The sequence below is a fragment of the Hyperolius riggenbachi genome, chromosome 12, assembly GCF_040937935.1.
Source record: "Hyperolius riggenbachi isolate aHypRig1 chromosome 12, aHypRig1.pri, whole genome shotgun sequence".
NCBI classification, from domain to species: Eukaryota; Metazoa; Chordata; class Amphibia; order Anura; family Hyperoliidae; genus Hyperolius; species Hyperolius riggenbachi.
In genome coordinates, this window is record NC_090657.1 from 93,845,968 (window position 1) to 93,864,729 (window position 18,762).

The following is an 18,762-nucleotide window of genomic DNA, read 5'->3' on the forward strand; positions in this document are numbered from 1 at the left end:
GAACCCGGCCTAAGGGGGACCAGCTGGATCCCAATTATTTATCAGGTGGTCGTTGTGTTCCCCGACTTTGCACTTGATGGTGTAAGAGTGGAACCCTTTAAGACCACCTATCCTCCTCTTCCCTCTCCAAAACGCTATACTCTATTCCTCTCTCACTCCCATCACCTAACCCGCCCTAATAGAGTCTACCTTACCATGGTGGGCCTGCTTACAATCCTATTGGCCAAAATGTGATTTAGTTTTAGCCAACTGGATTAGCCAAAGGACTCTGTTAAAAAAATAATATAATAAACTATCTTAGATGGAGATTAACTAATTAGCGCCCTTTTTTATTAAGCATGTTTCGATTTAAAAATTGTATCGTTCACATTTTTCCAATAGCAACAGCACGGCGATGAACATGTGAATTGCATTGCCGGGTTTTTGCTAGTGTAATTGGTATTTTCCAGAATTACAATTGTTGGCCTGCATCTTTTTTTGTTTTGTTTGCAGTTCTATGCTTTGTACCTTTTTGGTGAGGATTGGTATGGCTATGGGGAGGAGGAGGCCATTATTAGAATTTGGGGGTATATTTAAATCATTTTAAATACGCCCCTGAGTTCTACATTGCAGGTTGCAACAATTTGTAATCACCAATAAAGTTCTCTTAAGGGCCAGTTCACACTTGGGGTGCTTTTATAAGTAGTTTTTCTGCTCTTTGCTGATAGCCGGTATTCAGCAAAGCACTGCGGTAAATCCTTGCAGTGCCTGTGATGTGCGTATATCGCAAAAGTGCACTGCGTGTAACATTTTGCTGGCAGTTAGAACGCCATTCTCATTCTCTGGAATGAGACTGAAAAACGCAATCACTGTAACATGGAGCCATAATTGCTTGGTAGATATGCAATTACATTCCATAGGCGATTGCGATTTGCCTTTTGCGATCCCAGTGTTGAACCCGGCCTAAGGGGGACCAGCTGGATCCCAATTATTTATCAGGTGGTCGCTGTGTTCCCCGACTTTGCACTTGATGGTGAAAGAGTGGTACCCCTTAAGACCACCTATCCCCATCTTCCTTCTCCAAAACGCTATCCCCCATTCCTCTCTCACTCCTATTCCCTAACCCGCCCTAATAGAGTCTACCTTACCATGGTGGGCCGGCTTACAATCCTATTGGCCAAAATGTGATTTAGTTTTAGCCAACTGGATTAGCCAAAGGACTCTGTTAAAAAAAGAATATAATAAACTATCTTAGATGGAGATTAAGTAATTAGGGCCCTTTTTTATTAAGCACGTTTCGATTTAAAAATTGTATCGTTCCCATTTTGCCAATAGCAACAGCACGGCGATGAACATGTGAATTGCATTGCCGGGTTTTTGCTAGTGCAATTGGTATTTTCTTTTTTTGTTTTCTTTGAGTTTCTATGCTTTGACCCTTTTTGGTGAGGATTGGTATGGCTATGGGGAGGAGGAGGCCATTATTAGAATTTGATGGTATATTTAAATCATTTTAAATATGCCCCTTAGTTCTACTCTGCAGGTTGCAACAATTTGTAATCACCAATAAAGTTCTCTTAAGGGCCAGTTCACACTTGGGGTGCTTTTATAAGTAGTTTTTCTGCTCTTTGCTGATAGCCGGTATTCAGCAAAGCACTGCGGTAAAACCTTGCAGTGCCTGTGATGTGCGTATATCGCAAAAAGTGCACTGCGTGTAACATTTTGCTGGCAGTTAGAACTCCATTCTCATTCTCTGGAATGAGACTGAAAAACGCAATCACTGTAACATGGAGCCACAATTGCTTGGTAGATATGCAATTACACTCCATAGGCGATTGCGATTTGCCTTTTGCGATCCCAGTGTTGAACCCGGCCTAAGGGGGACCAGCTGGATCCCAATTATTTATCAGGTGGTCGCTGTGTTCCCCGACTTTGCACTTGATGGTGTAAGAGTGGTACCCCTTAAGACCACCTATCCCCATCTTCCTTCTACAAAACGCTATCCCCTATTCCTCTCTCACTCCTATTCCCTAACCCGCCCTAATGGAGTCTACCTTACCATGGTGGGCCGGCTTACAATCCTATTGGCCAAAATGTGATTTAGTTTTAGCCAACTGGATTAGCCAAAGGACTCTGTTAAAAAAAGAATATAATAAACTATCTTAGATGGAGATTAAGTATTTAGGGCCCTTTTTTATTAAGCACGTTTCGATTTAAAAATTGTATCGTTCCCATTTTGCCAATAGCAACAGCACGGCGATGAACATGTGAATTGCATTGCCGGGTTTTTGCTAGTGCAATTGGTATTTTCCAGAATTACAATTGTTGGCCTGCATCTTTTTTTGTTTTGTTTGCGTTTCTATGCTTTCATCCTTTTTGGTGAGGATTGGTATGGCTATGGGGAGGAGGAGGCCATTATTAGAATTTGGGGGTATATTTAAATCATTTTAAATATGCCCCTGAGTTCTACTCTGCAAGTTGCAACAATTTGTAATCACCAATAAAGTTCTCTTAAGGGCCAGTTTACACTTGGGGTGCTTTAATAAGTAGTTTTTCTGCTCTTTGCTGATAGCCGGTATTCAGCAAAGCACTGCGGTAAATCCTTGCAGTGCCTGTGATGTGCGTATATCGCAAAAGTGCACTGCATGCAACATTTTGCTGGCAGTTAGAAGCCATTCTCATTCTCTGGAATGAGACAGAAAAACGCAATCACTGTAACATGGAGCCACAATTGCTTGGTAGAAATGCAATTACACTCCATAGGTGATTGCGATTTGCCTTTTGCAATCCCAGTATTGAACCCGGCCTAAGGGGGACCAGCTGGATCCCAATTATTTATCACGTGGTCGTTGTGTTCCCCGACTTTGCACTTGATGGTGTAAGAGTGGAACCCTTTAAGACCACCTATCCCCCTCTTCCCTCTCCAAAACGCTATACTCTATTCCTCTCTCACTCCCATCACCTAACCCGCCCTAATAGAGTCTACCTTACCATGGTGGGCCGGCTTACAATCCTATTGGCCAAAATGTGATTTAGTTTTAGCAAACTGGATTAGCCAAAGGACTCTGTTAAAAAAAGAATATAATAAACTATCTTAGATGGAGATTAAGTAATTAGGGCCCTTTTTTATTAAGCACGTTTCGATTTAAAAATTGTATCGTTCCCATTTTGCCAATAGCAACAGCACGGCGATGAACATGTGAATTGCATTGCCGGGTTTTTGCTAGTGCAATTGGTATTTTCCAGAATTACAATTGTTGGCCTGCATCTTTTTTTGTTTTGTTTGCAGTTCTATGCTTTGTACCTTTTTGGTGAGGATTGGTATGGCTATGGGGGGAGGAGGCCATTATTAGAATTTGGGGGTATATTTAAATCATTTTAAATACGCCCCTGAGTTCTACATTGCAGGTTGCAACAATTTGTAATCACCAATAAAGTTCTCTTAAGGGCCAGTTCACACTTGGGGTGCTTTTATAAGTAGTTTTTCTGCTCTTTGCTGATAGCCGGTATTCAGCAAAGCACTGCGGTAAATCCTTGCAGTGCCTGTGATGTGCGTATATCGCAAAAGTGCACTGCGTGCAACATTTTGCTGGCAGTTAGAAGCCATTCTCATTCTCTGGAATGAGACAGAAAAACGTAATCACTGTAACATGGAGCCACAATTGCTTGGTAGAAATGCAATTACACTCCATAGGTGATTGCGATTTGCCTTTTGCAATCCCAGTATTGAACCCGGCCTCAGGGGGACCAGCTGGATCCCAATTATTTATCAGGTGGTGGTTGTGTTCCCCGACTTTGCACTTGATGGTGTAAGAGTGGAACCCTTTAAGACCACCTATCCCCCTCTTCCCTCTCCAAAACGCTATCCCCTATTCCTCTCTCACTCCTATTCCCTAACCCGCCCTAATAGAGTCTACCTTACCATGGTGGGCCGGCTTACAATCCTATTGGCCAAAATGTGATTTAGTTTTAGCCAACTGGATTAGCCAAAGGACTCTGTTAAAAAAAGAATATAATAAACTATCTTAGATGGAGATTAAGTAATTAGGGCCCTTTTTTATTAAGCACGTTTCGATTTAAAAATTGTATCGTTCCCATTTTGCCAATAGCAACAGCACGGCGATGAACATGTGAATTGCATTGCCGGGTTTTTGCTAGTGCAATTGGTATTTTCCAGAATTACAATTGTTGGCCTGCATCTTTTTTTGTTTTGTTTGCGTTTCTATGCTTTGACCCTTTTTGGTGAGGATTGGTATGGCTATGGGGAGGAGGAGGCCATTATTAGAATTTGGGGGTATATTTAAATCATTTTAAATATGCCCCTGAGTTCTACTCTGCAGGTTGCAACAATTTGTAATCACCAATAAAGTTCTCTTAAGGGCCAGTTTACACATGGGGTGCTTTAATAAGTAGTTTTTCTGCTCTTTGCTGATAGCCGGTATTCAGCAAAGCACTGCGGTAAATCCTTGCAGTGCCTGTGATGTGCGTATATCGCAAAAGTGCACTGCGTGCAACATTTTGCTGGCAGTTAGAAGCCATTCTCATTCTCTGGAATGAGACTGAAAAACTCAATCACTGTAACATGGAGCCACAATTGCTTGGTAGATATGCAATTACACTCCATAGGCGATTGCAATTTGCCTTTTGTGATCCCAGTGTTGAACCCGGCCTAAGGGGGACCAGCTGGATCCCAATTATTTATCAGGTGGTCGCTGTGTTCCCCGACTTTGCTCTTGATGGTGTAAGAGTGGTACCCCTTAAGACCACCTATCCCCATCTTCCTTCTCCAAAACGCTATCCCCTATTCCTCTCTCACTCCTATTCCCTAACTCGCCCTAATAGAGTCTACCTTACCATGGTGGGCCGGCTTACAATCCTATTGGCCAAAATGTGATTTAGTTTTAGCCAACTGGATTAGCCAAAGGACTCTGTTAAAAAAAGAATATAATAAACTATCTTAGATGGAGATTAAGTAATTAGGGCCCTTTTTTATTAAGCACGTTTCGATTTAAAAATTGTATCGTTCCCATTTTGCCAATAGCAACAGCACGGCGATGAACATGTGAATTGCATTGCCGGGTTTTTGCTAGTGCAATTGGTATTTTCCAGAATTACAATTGTTGGCCTGCATCTTTTTTTGTTTTGTTTGCGTTTCTATGCTTTGACCCTTTTTGGTGAGGATTGGTATGGCTATGGGGAGGAGGAGGCCATTATTAGAATTTGGGGGTATATTTAAATCATTTTAAATATGCCCTAGAGTTCTACTCTGCAGGTTGCAACAATTTGTTATCACCAATAAAGTTCTCTTGAGGGCCAGTTTACACTTGGGGTGCTTTAATAAGTAGTTTTTCTGCTCTTTGCTGATAGCCGGTATTCAGCAAAGCACTGCGGTAAATCCTTGCAGTGCCTGTGATGTGCGTATATCGCAAAAGTGCACTGCGTGCAACATTTTGCTGGCAGTTAGAACACCATTCTCATTCTCTGGAATGAGACAGAAAAACTCAATCACTGCCACATGGAGCCACAATTGCTTGGTAGAAAAGCAATCACACTCCATAGGCGATTGCGATTTGCCTTTTGCGATCCCAGTGTTGAACCCGGCCTAAGGCGGACCAGCTGGATCCCAATTATTTATCAGGTGGTCGTTGTTTTCCCCGACTTTGCACTTGAGGGTGTAAGAGTGGTACTCTTTAAGACCACCTATCCCCCTCTTCCCTCTCCAAAACGCTATCCCCTATTCCTCTCTCACTCCCATTCCATTACCTGACCTAATAGAGTCTACCTTACTATGGTGGGCCGGCTTACAATCCTATTGGCCAAAATGTGATTTCGTTTTAGCCAACTGGATTAGCCAAAGGACTCTGTTAAAAAAAGAATATAATAAACTATCTTAGATGGATATTAACTAATTAGCGCCCTTTTTTATTAAGCATGTTTCGATTCAAAAATAGTACCGTTTACATTTTTCCAATAGCAACAGCACGGTGATGAACATGCGAATTGCATTGCCGGGTTTTTGCTAGTGCAATTGCATCTTTTTTTGTTTTGTTTACATTTCTATGCTTTGTACCTTTTTGGTGAGGATTGGTATGGCTATGGGGAGGAGGAGGCCATTATTAGAATTTGGGGGTATATTTAAATCATTTTAAATATGCCCCTGAGTTCTACTCTGCAGGTTGCAACAATTTGTAATCACCAATAAAGTTCTCTTAAGGGCCAGTTTACACTTGGGTTGCTTTAATAAGTAGTTTTTCTGCTCTTTGCTGATAGCCGGTATTCAGCAAAGCACTGCGGTAAATCCTTGCAGTGCCTGTGATGTGCGTATATCGCAAAAGTGCACTGCGTGCAACATTTTGCTGGCAGTTAGAAGCCATTCTCATTCTCTGGAATGAGACAGAAAAACGCAATCATTGTAACATGGAGCCACAATTGCTTGGTAGAAATGCAATTACACTCCATAGGTGATTGCGATTTGCCTTTTGCAATCCCAGTGTTGAACCCGGCCTAAGGCGGACCAGCTGGATCCCAATTATCTATAAAGTGGTCGTTGTGTTCCCCAACTTTGCACTTGATGGTGTAAGAGTGGTACCCCTTAAGACCACCTATCCCCATCTTCCCTCTCCAAAACGCTATCCCCTATTCCTCTCTCACTCCCATTCCATTACCTGACCTAATAGAGTCTACCTTACTATGGTGGGCCTGCTTACAATCCTATTGGCCAAAATGTGATTTAGTTTTAGCCAACTGGATTAGCCAAAGGACTCTGTTAAAAAAAGAATATAATAAACTATCTTAGATGGAGATTAACTAATTAGCGCCCTTTTTTATTAAGCATGTTTCGATTTAAAAATTGTATCGTTTACATTTTTCCAATAGCAACAGCACGGCAGTGAACATGTAAATTGCATTGCCGAGTTTTTGCTAGTGCAATTGGTATTTTCCAGAATTACAATTGTTGGCCTGCATCTTTTTTTGTTTTGTTTGCGTTTCTATGCTTTGTACCTTTTTGGTGAGGATTGGTATGGCTATGGGGAGGAGGAGGCAATTATTAGAATTTGATGGTATATTTAAATCATTTTAAATATGCCCCTTAGTTCTACTCTGCAGGTTGCAACAATTTGTAATCACCAATAAAGTTCTCTTAAGGGCCAGTTCACACTTGGGGTGCTTTAATAAGTAGTTTTTCTGCTCTTTGCTGATAGCCGGTATTCAGCAAAGCACTGCGGTAAATCCTTGCAGTGCCTGTGATGTGCGTATATCGCAAAAGTGCACTGCGTGCAACATTTTGCTGGCAGTTAGAAGCCATTCTCATTCTCTGGAATGAGACAGAAAAACGCAATCACTGTAACATGGAGCCACAATTGCTTGGTAGAAATGCAATTACACTCCATAGGTGATTGCAATTTGCCTTTTGCAATCCCAGTGTTGAACCCGGCCTAAGGGGGACCAGCTGGATCCCAATTATTTATCAGGTGGTCGTTGTGTTCCCCGACTTTGCACTTGATGGTGTAAGAGTGGAACCCTTTAAGACCACCTATCCTCCTCTTCCCTCTCCAAAACGCTATACTCTATTCCTCTCTCACTCCCATCACCTAACCCGCCCTAATAGAGTCTACCTTACCATGGTGGGCCTGCTTACAATCCTATTGGCCAAAATGTGATTTAGTTTTAGCCAACTGGATTAGCCAAAGGACTCTGTTAAAAAAATAATATAATAAACTATCTTAGATGGAGATTAACTAATTAGCGCCCTTTTTTATTAAGCATGTTTCGATTTAAAAATTGTATCGTTCACATTTTTCCAATAGCAACAGCACGGCGATGAACATGTGAATTGCATTGCCGGGTTTTTGCTAGTGTAATTGGTATTTTCCAGAATTACAATTGTTGGCCTGCATCTTTTTTTGTTTTGTTTGCAGTTCTATGCTTTGTACCTTTTTGGTGAGGATTGGTATGGCTATGGGGAGGAGGAGGCCATTATTAGAATTTGGGGGTATATTTAAATCATTTTAAATACGCCCCTGAGTTCTACATTGCAGGTTGCAACAATTTGTAATCACCAATAAAGTTCTCTTAAGGGCCAGTTCACACTTGGGGTGCTTTTATAAGTAGTTTTTCTGCTCTTTGCTGATAGCCGGTATTCAGCAAAGCACTGCGGTAAATCCTTGCAGTGCCTGTGATGTGCGTATATCGCAAAAGTGCACTGCGTGTAACATTTTGCTGGCAGTTAGAACGCCATTCTCATTCTCTGGAATGAGACTGAAAAACGCAATCACTGTAACATGGAGCCATAATTGCTTGGTAGATATGCAATTACATTCCATAGGCGATTGCGATTTGCCTTTTGCGATCCCAGTGTTGAACCCGGCCTAAGGGGGACCAGCTGGATCCCAATTATTTATCAGGTGGTCGCTGTGTTCCCCGACTTTGCACTTGATGGTGAAAGAGTGGTACCCCTTAAGACCACCTATCCCCATCTTCCTTCTCCAAAACGCTATCCCCCATTCCTCTCTCACTCCTATTCCCTAACCCGCCCTAATAGAGTCTACCTTACCATGGTGGGCCGGCTTACAATCCTATTGGCCAAAATGTGATTTAGTTTTAGCCAACTGGATTAGCCAAAGGACTCTGTTAAAAAAAGAATATAATAAACTATCTTAGATGGAGATTAAGTAATTAGGGCCCTTTTTTATTAAGCACGTTTCGATTTAAAAATTGTATCGTTCCCATTTTGCCAATAGCAACAGCACGGCGATGAACATGTGAATTGCATTGCCGGGTTTTTGCTAGTGCAATTGGTATTTTCTTTTTTTGTTTTCTTTGAGTTTCTATGCTTTGACCCTTTTTGGTGAGGATTGGTATGGCTATGGGGAGGAGGAGGCCATTATTAGAATTTGATGGTATATTTAAATCATTTTAAATATGCCCCTTAGTTCTACTCTGCAGGTTGCAACAATTTGTAATCACCAATAAAGTTCTCTTAAGGGCCAGTTCACACTTGGGGTGCTTTTATAAGTAGTTTTTCTGCTCTTTGCTGATAGCCGGTATTCAGCAAAGCACTGCGGTAAATCCTTGCAGTGCCTGTGATGTGCGTATATCGCAAAAAGTGCACTGCGTGTAACATTTTGCTGGCAGTTAGAACTCCATTCTCATTCTCTGGAATGAGACTGAAAAACGCAATCACTGTAACATGGAGCCACAATTGCTTGGTAGATATGCAATTACACTCCATAGGCGATTGCGATTTGCCTTTTGCGATCCCAGTGTTGAACCCGGCCTAAGGGGGACCAGCTGGATCCCAATTATTTATCAGGTGGTCGCTGTGTTCCCCGACTTTGCACTTGATGGTGTAAGAGTGGTACCCCTTAAGACCACCTATCCCCATCTTCCTTCTACAAAACGCTATCCCCTATTCCTCTCTCACTCCTATTCCCTAACCCGCCCTAATGGAGTCTACCTTACCATGGTGGGCCGGCTTACAATCCTATTGGCCAAAATGTGATTTAGTTTTAGCCAACTGGATTAGCCAAAGGACTCTGTTAAAAAAAGAATATAATAAACTATCTTAGATGGAGATTAAGTATTTAGGGCCCTTTTTTATTAAGCACGTTTCGATTTAAAAATTGTATCGTTCCCATTTTGCCAATAGCAACAGCACGGCGATGAACATGTGAATTGCATTGCCGGGTTTTTGCTAGTGCAATTGGTATTTTCCAGAATTACAATTGTTGGCCTGCATCTTTTTTTGTTTTGTTTGCGTTTCTATGCTTTCATCCTTTTTGGTGAGGATTGGTATGGCTATGGGGAGGAGGAGGCCATTATTAGAATTTGGGGGTATATTTAAATCATTTTAAATATGCCCCTGAGTTCTACTCTGCAAGTTGCAACAATTTGTAATCACCAATAAAGTTCTCTTAAGGGCCAGTTTACACTTGGGGTGCTTTAATAAGTAGTTTTTCTGCTCTTTGCTGATAGCCGGTATTCAGCAAAGCACTGCGGTAAATCCTTGCAGTGCCTGTGATGTGCGTATATCGCAAAAGTGCACTGCATGCAACATTTTGCTGGCAGTTAGAAGCCATTCTCATTCTCTGGAATGAGACAGAAAAACGCAATCACTGTAACATGGAGCCACAATTGCTTGGTAGAAATGCAATTACACTCCATAGGTGATTGCGATTTGCCTTTTGCAATCCCAGTATTGAACCCGGCCTAAGGGGGACCAGCTGGATCCCAATTATTTATCACGTGGTCGTTGTGTTCCCCGACTTTGCACTTGATGGTGTAAGAGTGGAACCCTTTAAGACCACCTATCCCCCTCTTCCCTCTCCAAAACGCTATACTCTATTCCTCTCTCACTCCCATCACCTAACCCGCCCTAATAGAGTCTACCTTACCATGGTGGGCCGGCTTACAATCCTATTGGCCAAAATGTGATTTAGTTTTAGCAAACTGGATTAGCCAAAGGACTCTGTTAAAAAAAGAATATAATAAACTATCTTAGATGGAGATTAAGTAATTAGGGCCCTTTTTTATTAAGCACGTTTCGATTTAAAAATTGTATCGTTCCCATTTTGCCAATAGCAACAGCACGGCGATGAACATGTGAATTGCATTGCCGGGTTTTTGCTAGTGCAATTGGTATTTTCCAGAATTACAATTGTTGGCCTGCATCTTTTTTTGTTTTGTTTGCAGTTCTATGCTTTGTACCTTTTTGGTGAGGATTGGTATGGCTATGGGGGGAGGAGGCCATTATTAGAATTTGGGGGTATATTTAAATCATTTTAAATACGCCCCTGAGTTCTACATTGCAGGTTGCAACAATTTGTAATCACCAATAAAGTTCTCTTAAGGGCCAGTTCACACTTGGGGTGCTTTTATAAGTAGTTTTTCTGCTCTTTGCTGATAGCCGGTATTCAGCAAAGCACTGCGGTAAATCCTTGCAGTGCCTGTGATGTGCGTATATCGCAAAAGTGCACTGCGTGCAACATTTTGCTGGCAGTTAGAAGCCATTCTCATTCTCTGGAATGAGACAGAAAAACGTAATCACTGTAACATGGAGCCACAATTGCTTGGTAGAAATGCAATTACACTCCATAGGTGATTGCGATTTGCCTTTTGCAATCCCAGTATTGAACCCGGCCTCAGGGGGACCAGCTGGATCCCAATTATTTATCAGGTGGTGGTTGTGTTCCCCGACTTTGCACTTGATGGTGTAAGAGTGGAACCCTTTAAGACCACCTATCCCCCTCTTCCCTCTCCAAAACGCTATCCCCTATTCCTCTCTCACTCCTATTCCCTAACCCGCCCTAATAGAGTCTACCTTACCATGGTGGGCCGGCTTACAATCCTATTGGCCAAAATGTGATTTAGTTTTAGCCAACTGGATTAGCCAAAGGACTCTGTTAAAAAAAGAATATAATAAACTATCTTAGATGGAGATTAAGTAATTAGGGCCCTTTTTTATTAAGCACGTTTCGATTTAAAAATTGTATCGTTCCCATTTTGCCAATAGCAACAGCACGGCGATGAACATGTGAATTGCATTGCCGGGTTTTTGCTAGTGCAATTGGTATTTTCCAGAATTACAATTGTTGGCCTGCATCTTTTTTTGTTTTGTTTGCGTTTCTATGCTTTGACCCTTTTTGGTGAGGATTGGTATGGCTATGGGGAGGAGGAGGCCATTATTAGAATTTGGGGGTATATTTAAATCATTTTAAATATGCCCTAGAGTTCTACTCTGCAGGTTGCAACAATTTGTTATCACCAATAAAGTTCTCTTGAGGGCCAGTTTACACTTGGGGTGCTTTAATAAGTAGTTTTTCTGCTCTTTGCTGATAGCCGGTATTCAGCAAAGCACTGCGGTAAATCCTTGCAGTGCCTGTGATGTGCGTATATCGCAAAAGTGCACTGCGTGCAACATTTTGCTGGCAGTTAGAACACCATTCTCATTCTCTGGAATGTGACTGAAAAACTCAATCACTGCCACATGGAGCCACAATTGCTTGGTAGAAAAGCAATCACACTCCATAGGCGATTGCGATTTGCCTTTTGCGATCCCAGTGTTGAACCCGGCCTAAGGCGGACCAGCTGGATCCCAATTATTTATCAGGTGGTCGTTGTTTTCCCCGACTTTGCACTTGAGGGTGTAAGAGTGGTACTCTTTAAGACCACCTATCCCCCTCTTCCCTCTCCAAAACGCTATCCCCTATTCCTCTCTCACTCCCATTCCATTACCTGACCTAATAGAGTCTACCTTACTATGGTGGGCCGGGTTACAATCCTATTGGCCAAAATGTGATTTCGTTTTAGCCAACTGGATTAGCCAAAGGACTCTGTTAAAAAAAGAATATAATAAACTATCTTAGATGGATATTAACTAATTAGCGCCCTTTTTTATTAAGCATGTTTCGATTCAAAAATAGTACCGTTTACATTTTTCCAATAGCAACAGCACGGTGATGAACATGCGAATTGCATTGCCGGGTTTTTGCTAGTGCAATTGGTATTTTCCAGAATTACAATTGTTGGCCTGCATCTTTTTTTGTTTTGTTTACATTTCTATGCTTTGTACCTTTTTGGTGAGGATTGGTATGGCTATGGGGAGGAGGAGGCCATTATTAGAATTTGGGGGTATATTTAAATCATTTTAAATATGCCCCTGAGTTCTACTCTGCAGGTTGCAACAATTTGTAATCACCAATAAAGTTCTCTTAAGGGCCAGTTTACACTTGGGTTGCTTTAATAAGTAGTTTTTCTGCTCTTTGCTGATAGCCGGTATTCAGCAAAGCACTGCGGTAAATCCTTGCAGTGCCTGTGATGTGCGTATATCGCAAAAGTGCACTGCGTGCAACATTTTGCTGGCAGTTAGAAGCCATTCTCATTCTCTGGAATGAGACAGAAAAACGCAATCACTGTAACATGGAGCCACAATTGCTTGGTAGAAATGCAATTACACTCCATAGGTGATTGCGATTTGCCTTTTGCAATCCCAGTGTTGAACCCGGCCTAAGGCGGACCAGCTGGATCCCAATTATCTATAAAGTGGTCGTTGTGTTCCCCAACTTTGCACTTGATGGTGTAAGAGTGGTACCCCTTAAGACCACCTATCCCCATCTTCCCTCTCCAAAACGCTATCCCCTATTCCTCTCTCACTCCCATTCCATTACCCGACCTAATAGAGTCTACCTTACTATGGTGGGCCTGCTTACAATCCTATTGGCCAAAATGTGATTTAGTTTTAGCCAACTGGATTAGCCAAAGGACTCTGTTAAAAAAAGAATATAATAAACTATCTTAGATGGAGATTAACTAATTAGCGCCCTTTTTTATTAAGCATGTTTCGATTTAAAAATTGTATCGTTTACATTTTTCCAATAGCAACAGCACGGCAGTGAACATGTAAATTGCATTGCCGAGTTTTTGCTAGTGCAATTGGTATTTTCCAGAATTACAATTGTTGGCCTGCATCTTTTTTTGTTTTGTTTGCGTTTCTATGCTTTGTACCTTTTTGGTGAGGATTGGTATGGCTATGGGGAGGAGGAGGCAATTATTAGAATTTGATGGTATATTTAAATCATTTTAAATATGCCCCTTAGTTCTACTCTGCAGGTTGCAACAATTTGTAATCACCAATAAAGTTCTCTTAAGGGCCAGTTCACACTTGGGGTGCTTTAATAAGTAGTTTTTCTGCTCTTTGCTGATAGCCGGTATTCAGCAAAGCACTGCGGTAAATCCTTGCAGTGCCTGTGATGTGCGTATATCGCAAAAGTGCACTGCGTGCAACATTTTGCTGGCAGTTAGAAGCCATTCTCATTCTCTGGAATGAGACAGAAAAACGCAATCACTGTAACATGGAGCCACAATTGCTTGGTAGAAATGCAATTACACTCCATAGGTGATTGCAATTTGCCTTTTGCAATCCCAGTGTTGAACCCGGCCTAAGGGGGACCAGCTGGATCCCAATTATTTATCAGGTGGTCGCTGTGTTCCCCGACTTTGCACTTGATGGTGTAAGAGTGGTACCCCTTAAGACCACCTATCCCCATCTTCCTTCTCCAAAACGCTATCCCCTATTCCTCTCTCACTCCTATTCCCTAACCCGCCCTAATAGAGTCTACCTTACCATGGTGGGCCTGCTTACAATCCTATTGGCCAAAATGTGATTTAGTTTTAGCCAACTGGATTAGCCAAAGGACTCTGTTAAAAAAATAATATAATAAACTATCTTAGATGGAGATTAACTAATTAGCGCCCTTTTTTATTAAGCATGTTTCGATTTAAAAATTGTATCGTTCACATTTTTCCAATAGCAACAGCACGGCGATGAACATGTGAATTGCATTGCCGGGTTTTTGCTAGTGTAATTGGTATTTTCCAGAATTACAATTGTTGGCCTGCATCTTTTTTTGTTTTGTTTGCAGTTCTATGCTTTGTACCTTTTTGGTGAGGATTGGTATGGCTATGGGGAGGAGGAGGCCATTATTAGAATTTGGGGGTATATTTAAATCATTTTAAATACGCCCCTGAGTTCTACATTGCAGGTTGCAACAATTTGTAATCACCAATAAAGTTCTCTTAAGGGCCAGTTCACACTTGGGGTGCTTTTATAAGTAGTTTTTCTGCTCTTTGCTGATAGCCGGTATTCAGCAAAGCACTGCGGTAAATCCTTGCAGTGCCTGTGATGTGCGTATATCGCAAAAGTGCACTGCGTGTAACATTTTGCTGGCAGTTAGAACGCCATTCTCATTCTCTGGAATGAGACTGAAAAACGCAATCACTGTAACATGGAGCCATAATTGCTTGGTAGATATGCAATTACACTCCATAGGCGATTGCGATTTGCCTTTTGCGATCCCAGTGTTGAACCCGGCCTAAGGGGGACCAGCTGGATCCCAATTATTTATCAGGTGGTCGCTGTGTTCCCCGACTTTGCACTTGATGGTGAAAGAGTGGTACCCCTTAAGACCACCTATCCCCATCTTCCTTCTCCAAAACGCTATCCCCCATTCCTCTCTCACTCCTATTCCCTAACCCGCCCTAATAGAGTCTACCTTACCATGGTGGGCCGGCTTACAATCCTATTGGCCAAAATGTGATTTAGTTTTAGCCAACTGGATTAGCCAAAGGACTCTGTTAAAAAAAGAATATAATAAACTATCTTAGATGGAGATTAAGTAATTAGGGCCCTTTTTTATTAAGCACGTTTCGATTTAAAAATTGTATCGTTCCCATTTTGCCAATAGCAACAGCACGGCGATGAACATGTGAATTGCATTGCCGGGTTTTTGCTAGTGCAATTGGTATTTTCTTTTTTTGTTTTCTTTGAGTTTCTATGCTTTGACCCTTTTTGGTGAGGATTGGTATGGCTATGGGGAGGAGGAGGCCATTATTAGAATTTGATGGTATATTTAAATCATTTTAAATATGCCCCTTAGTTCTACTCTGCAGGTTGCAACAATTTGTAATCACCAATAAAGTTCTCTTAAGGGCCAGTTCACACTTGGGGTGCTTTTATAAGTAGTTTTTCTGCTCTTTGCTGATAGCCGGTATTCAGCAAAGCACTGCGGTAAATCCTTGCAGTGCCTGTGATGTGCGTATATCGCAAAAAGTGCACTGCGTGTAACATTTTGCTGGCAGTTAGAACTCCATTCTCATTCTCTGGAATGAGACTGAAAAACGCAATCACTGTAACATGGAGCCACAATTGCTTGGTAGATATGCAATTACACTCCATAGGCGATTGCGATTTGCCTTTTGCGATCCCAGTGTTGAACCCGGCCTAAGGGGGACCAGCTGGATCCCAATTATTTATCAGGTGGTCGCTGTGTTCCCCGACTTTGCACTTGATGGTGTAAGAGTGGTACCCCTTAAGACCACCTATCCCCATCTTCCTTCTACAAAACGCTATCCCCTATTCCTCTCTCACTCCTATTCCCTAACCCGCCCTAATGGAGTCTACCTTACCATGGTGGGCCGGCTTACAATCCTATTGGCCAAAATGTGATTTAGTTTTAGCCAACTGGATTAGCCAAAGGACTCTGTTAAAAAAAGAATATAATAAACTATCTTAGATGGAGATTAAGTAATTAGGGCCCTTTTTTATTAAGCACGTTTCGATTTAAAAATTGTATCGTTCCCATTTTGCCAATAGCAACAGCACGGCGATGAACATGTGAATTGCATTGCCGGGTTTTTGCTAGTGCAATTGGTATTTTCCAGAATTACAATTGTTGGCCTGCATCTTTTTTTGTTTTGTTTGCGTTTCTATGCTTTCATCCTTTTTGGTGAGGATTGGTATGGCTATGGGGAGGAGGAGGCCATTATTAGAATTTGGGGGTATATTTAAATCATTTTAAATATGCCCCTGAGTTCTACTCTGCAAGTTGCAACAATTTGTAATCACCAATAAAGTTCTCTTAAGGGCCAGTTTACACTTGGGGTGCTTTAATAAGTAGTTTTTCTGCTCTTTGCTGATAGCCGGTATTCAGCAAAGCACTGCGGTAAATCCTTGCAGTGCCTGTGATGTGCGTATATCGCAAAAGTGCACTGCGTGCAACATTTTGCTGGCAGTTAGAAGCCATTCTCATTCTCTGGAATGAGACAGAAAAACGCAATCACTGTAACATGGAGCCACAATTGCTTGGTAGAAATGCAATTACACTCCATAGGTGATTGCGATTTGCCTTTTGCAATCCCAGTATTGAACCCGGCCTAAGGGGGACCAGCTGGATCCCAATTATTTATCACGTGGTCGTTGTGTTCCCCGACTTTGCACTTGATGGTGTAAGAGTGGAACCCTTTAAGACCACCTATCCCCCTCTTCCCTCTCCAAAACGCTATACTCTATTCCTCTCTCACTCCCATCACCTAACCCGCCCTAATAGAGTCTACCTTACCATGGTGGGCCGGCTTACAATCCTATTGGCCAAAATGTGATTTAGTTTTAGCAAACTGGATTAGCCAAAGGACTCTGTTAAAAAAAGAATATAATAAACTATCTTAGATGGAGATTAAGTAATTAGGGCCCTTTTTTATTAAGCACGTTTCGATTTAAAAATTGTATCGTTCCCATTTTGCCAATAGCAACAGCACGGCGATGAACATGTGAATTGCATTGCCGGGTTTTTGCTAGTGCAATTGGTATTTTCCAGAATTACAATTGTTGGCCTGCATCTTTTTTTGTTTTGTTTGCAGTTCTATGCTTTGTACCTTTTTGGTGAGGATTGGTATGGCTATGGGGAGGAGGAGGCCATTATTAGAATTTGGGGGTATATTTAAATCATTTTAAATACGCCCCTGAGTTCTACATTGCAGGTTGCAACAATTTGTAATCACCAATAAAGTTCTCTTAAGGGCCAGTTCACACTTGGGGTGCTTTTATAAGTAGTTTTTCTGCTCTTTGCTGATAGCCGGTATTGAGCAAAGCACTGCGGTAAATCCTTGCAGTGCCTGTGATGTGCGTATATCGCAAAAGTGCACTGCGTGCAACATTTTGCTGGCAGTTAGAACGCCATTCTCATTCTCTGGAATGAGACTGAAAAACGCAATCACTGTAACATGGAGCCACAATTGCTTGGTAGATATGCAATTACACTTCATAGGCGATTGCGATTTGCCTTTTGCGATCCCAGTGTTGAACCCGGCCTAAGGGGGACCAGCTGGATCCCAATTATTTATCAGGTGGTCGCTGTGTTCCCCGACTTTGCACTTGATGGTGTAAGAGTGGAACCCTTTAAGACCACCTATCCCCCTCTTCCCTCTCCAAAACGCTATACTCTATTCCTCTCTCACTCCCATCACCTAACCCGCCCTAATAGAGTCTACCTTACCATGGTGGGCCGGCTTACAATCCTATTGGCCAAAATGTGATTTAGTTTTAGCCAACTGGATTAGCCAAAGGACTCTGTTAAAAAAAGAATATAATAAACTATCTTAGATGGAGATTAACTAATTAGCGCCCTTTTTTATTAAGCATGTTTCGATTTAAAAATTGTATCGTTTACATGTTTCCAATAGCAACAGCACGGCGATGAACATGTGAATTGCATTGCCGGGTTTTTGCTAGTGCAATTGGTATTTTCCAGAATTACAATTGTTGGCTTGCATCTTTTTTTGTTTTGTTTGCAGTTCTATGCTTTGTACCTTTTTGGTGAGGATTGGTATGGCTATGGGGAGGAGGAGGCGATTATTAGAATTTGGGGGTATATTTAAATCATTTTAAATACGCCCCTGAGTTCTACATTGCAGGTTGCAACAATTTGTAATCACCAATAAAGTTCTCTTAAGGGCCAGTTCACACTTGGGGTGCTTTTATAAGTAGTTTTTCTGCTCTTTGCTGATAGCCGGTATTGAGCAAAGCACTGCGGTAAATCCTTGCAGTGCCTGTGATGTGCGTATATCGCAAAAGTGCACTGCGTGTAACATTTTGCTGGCAGTTAGAACGCCATTCTCATTCTCTGGAATGAGACTGAAAAACGCAATCACTGTAACATGGAGCCACAATTGCTTGGTAGATATGCAATTACACTTCATAGGCGATTGCGATTTGCCTTTTGCGATCCCAGTGTTGAACCCGGCCTAAGGGGGACCAGCTGGATCCCAATTATTTATCAGGTGGTCGCTGTGTTCCCCGACTTTGCACTTGATGGTGTAAGAGTGGTACCCCTTAAGACCACCTATCCCCATCTTCCTTCTCCAAAACGCTATCCCCTATTCCTCTCTCACTCCTATTCCCTAACCCGCCCTAATAGAGTCTACCTTACCATGGTGGGCCGGCTTACAATCCTA